This window comes from Asparagus officinalis, chromosome 8, assembly GCF_001876935.1.
Source record: "Asparagus officinalis chromosome 8, Aspof.V1, whole genome shotgun sequence".
Classification (NCBI taxonomy): domain Eukaryota; kingdom Viridiplantae; phylum Streptophyta; class Magnoliopsida; order Asparagales; family Asparagaceae; genus Asparagus; species Asparagus officinalis.
Genome location: NC_033801.1, coordinates 55,620,298 through 55,623,941, shown reverse-complemented (window position 1 = coordinate 55,623,941; position 3,644 = coordinate 55,620,298). Strand labels below are relative to the sequence as shown.

Below are 3,644 nucleotides of genomic sequence, written 5' to 3'. Positions count from 1 at the left end.
TTTTTATTAGGAGGGGAGAGTGTAGTGACCTACAAACAATATATTCAAGAAAATACATCATCTTCTCGAAACTAACTAGGTACAAATAGAATTTGATGGCGGTTGTTGTGCAAATGTACACAAGCAATGTTGTCAAACTCTCATTTACTATGAATTATGCTGGTAGCTAATTATTGGAAATTGAAGGAGGCAAGAGAGGACGTGTCGTTTAATGTTACTACTTATGGAAATATTCAAAAGGAAGATATGAAACAAAAAGCTTCATTTTCTATTCTTAGTCCCCTTAATTTATTTTCCTGTTGTAAACGTTAAGTTGATTAGAGAATCAAAGGTGAATGAGAAAATGAAGAAGAAGGAAGAAGAAGACTATACGCCATGATATTTTCAAGCTAATGAGGTATATTTCTACTTTCTCCTTGACCCAACAAAATCACTAGAAAATTAAAGTAGTTGAGATGATAATGGGAAAATTTGGTTTTGATTGTGTGATGGGAATCAAATTTCTGAGTGTATTGTTGAGTTTATGAAATGAGAAATTCATAAAGAGAAAAGAAGAGGAACAAAGTTTCCGGCGAGGTCTCGCCGCCGACTGTTCACCACCGAAGGGGATCCTCCATTGCTGGCAAACGCCCATGACTAGAGTGTGGTTGTTGGTAATGGCCAGCAAGGAAAAAAATAAGAAGAGAACGAAGGAGGAAGAAGGGGGGTAAATGGAGAAAATATATTTAGGGTAAATTTTATAGTAGGCCCATGAAACAATTAAGTTCTGGTAAAGAATCCTTTGAGTGAAAGGTGTGGATATTTTTTCTAGTGAATTAAGCTTTGTCTTGAATTAATAGTAATTTTATATCTTTACATTATAGGAGCTGGTCGATAGCAGGGGGGTCATATTTTGAGAAACTAAAACAATATAAGGTGAGTTCATTTCTCATTAGTATTTTATAATATGAAATTGCATGAGTGTTATATTTGATTTATCTTGTGATAACATAAATAAATAATATATCATTTTCATGTATATAAAATTAAAGGTAATTTGATCTACTTTCGTTGTGGCCTAAGCCATAATATGATGTTGATTTCGTACAAGATATGAAAAATCAATTTGATTTAATATGAACTATGAAAAGTGAATTTGGTTCTCATGTGATTTCAAATAATTGTGGGAATTATTTTATTTGAAAGCTTTTGAAGAAAAGATATATTTTGAACATGTTTCGACCGTTTAATGGATTCAAAGATTTTATGTGACTTAATATCTGATAAAAATAAAAAAATAAAATTCATAAACTGTTTTAACAGGGATGATGAGTTTACCCTCGTTCACTTCATTTGAAAATATTTGTAATTCTGATAAACAAGGTATTTCTGATTTGGTAAGTGATTCTCGATGTTTTTAAATCCTCAGAAAGTCCACTATGGAATGTTCTGCCTGCCATATGGTGAATACACCTTTATTTGGCCCTTTTGTATTTGACCCTTCTGTAATTGGCCCTTCTGAAATTTGTTCTGGCCTCTTTGTATTTGGCCAGTAACCTATGACAGTGATAGGTGCATTCGATTCCCTGAGAATTATTTGTTATGTAATGCGTTTTACGCATTCCCATGTTACTCGGCTATAATTTGTAGCCTTAGTGTGACCTATGAGGTGATTTTCACATTTATGAATGACTCATCGAGATTTAAGATTCTAACAATTGACTGTGAAATAGAGAAAATAACAAACTTTTAGTTCTTGCACAAATTTAATAGTTCATTTCTTTCTTAGTATTTACCTTGTTTTAAAAAGGGGTTTGATTTTGAAATATATTACAATGTATTTAGTTTGCAAATGAGAAAAAAATATAAACTGTTACATTCTTCCATAAAAATATCAATAGTATGTTGTTTGAATCATACTTGCAATTTTTTTTATTTCTAGTGCAAAACTTATAATTTGTTATTTCTGAGAGTTATTCTTATTATTTTGTTAGTTATCTAGGAACTCTAGTGGGAAATGTTCTCACTTAGCCCTAGCTCATCCCGTTGTTTTTAAAATTTTCAGATCTGACGTAGCTACATAATAGCTGAACTTTTGGTTATGGCGCTTTGCTGAGAGGCGTTATATGGAGAGCCTCCTTTTTGATGTTACATACAATCAACAATGTGCTTTATTTAGTAGAATGCTTATAATGGTGAGCTTGTGGGTTGTAAGTACCGATTAGATACATATATATAGTTACTTTGAACTTCTATCATCAGCAGGTTTATAAATGATTTGAGATAAACTATGTAATATGAAGTGCCAGGCTTGACTCGTGCATGAGACTTGTCTTGTGCATGGGTCGTTGCTATCATGTAACCTGTATTTATGAATTTCTGCTGCAGTTTCGGTGCGTGACAGGTTTGGTCATGATTAGTTCAGAGTGATAAAGTTCTAATTAAATATATAACTATGGCATAAACTAATGACTGATAGGGAAGAGAGTTTCTTAGTCGAGTAAGGATACAGCAGGACATACGACGGGATGGCATCTGCTGGCTCCGAATTTACAAACATGGATTTTATGATTGGCCCAAGCCCTTGAGATTGGCCAGGCCCATTATGCTTGTTCCTCTTTCTCAATAATGTCCAACAGACATCATGGTAAATGGCTTTTATATCATTGCTAAACCTCTAATAATTTGCGGATGCACCTGTTCAACTTTAAAGGAGTGTAGGCTGCCAATCATTCTCTTTTTATTTATACTTCAAGGTTAATTACACTATTTTAATTCCACTAAGTCCTTGAATTTAAGAGTTATTTCATGTAAGCCCCTGAATATTTTTTATTCCGTTAAACCCCTATGAAATTTCTGGTATCTCACAAAACCGTAAGAAGCTTAGAGTTTTCTCGACGGACCCCTATGATGGGGTTGGTTGATGTGAAAAAAAAAATATTTTCAGAATTAAACCATCATTACTTAGTTAATATGTCTAAGTTAATCTTTAATTAAATTAATTAAATCCTAATCTAATTAGACAAATAGTGAGGGGGTGTTTGGCAATTCAAAAGTGAATTGAAAAATATGTAAGTTACTTTTTTTTGTTTGTTTGTAAGTAAAGAAACCATATTGATTTGAAAAACAAAATTATGGTTGAAAGTGCAATGTGAAGATGATGTTGCAAAAGAGAATTAATTAGTAAATATAGTTAAAATCATTAATTAAAATTGGTTACTCTTTTTTGTTATCTTCATGTGATTTCACTACTTTTTTAGGAGAAATCAAATTTGTATTAAATTTTATGTGGCAACTTTCTTACATTTCACCTTTTTAACCACTTACATGCAAATAAACACCTAAAGTGTAAAAAGCAAATTACTTTCTCACTTTTATCTTTCCTTTGCAAGTAAACAAAGACCTTCTAAGGTACGAGGGGAGGTTGGGCATGTGAAGGATTTTCTTGTAAAACATATTAAAAAGATAAAAGGGTAACTTTCTTTGAAGTTAAGGGGTATCTTCATCTTTTCTATCTCGTGTTTAGTGTTGAACACGTTAGATTTGACATTGCTGCTTTAGGGAGAATAAGTGAGAAAAATTCAGAGGTTTAGCGCCAAAAAAAAAAAAGTTTAAAGGGCTATGTGGAACAATTTCAGAGGTGTTTAGTTGAATTAAATTAGTTC

The 3,644-nt window shown here is 32.3% G+C and overlaps 1 long non-coding RNA gene across 1 annotated transcript; it reads left to right on the top strand.

The window, feature by feature from the left end:
* LOC109851323 lies at nt 292–2,346 on the top strand. The gene is made up of 3 exons (XR_002249766.1): nt 292–397; nt 864–915; nt 2,045–2,346. It is a non-coding gene; the product is annotated as an uncharacterized LOC109851323 (long non-coding RNA).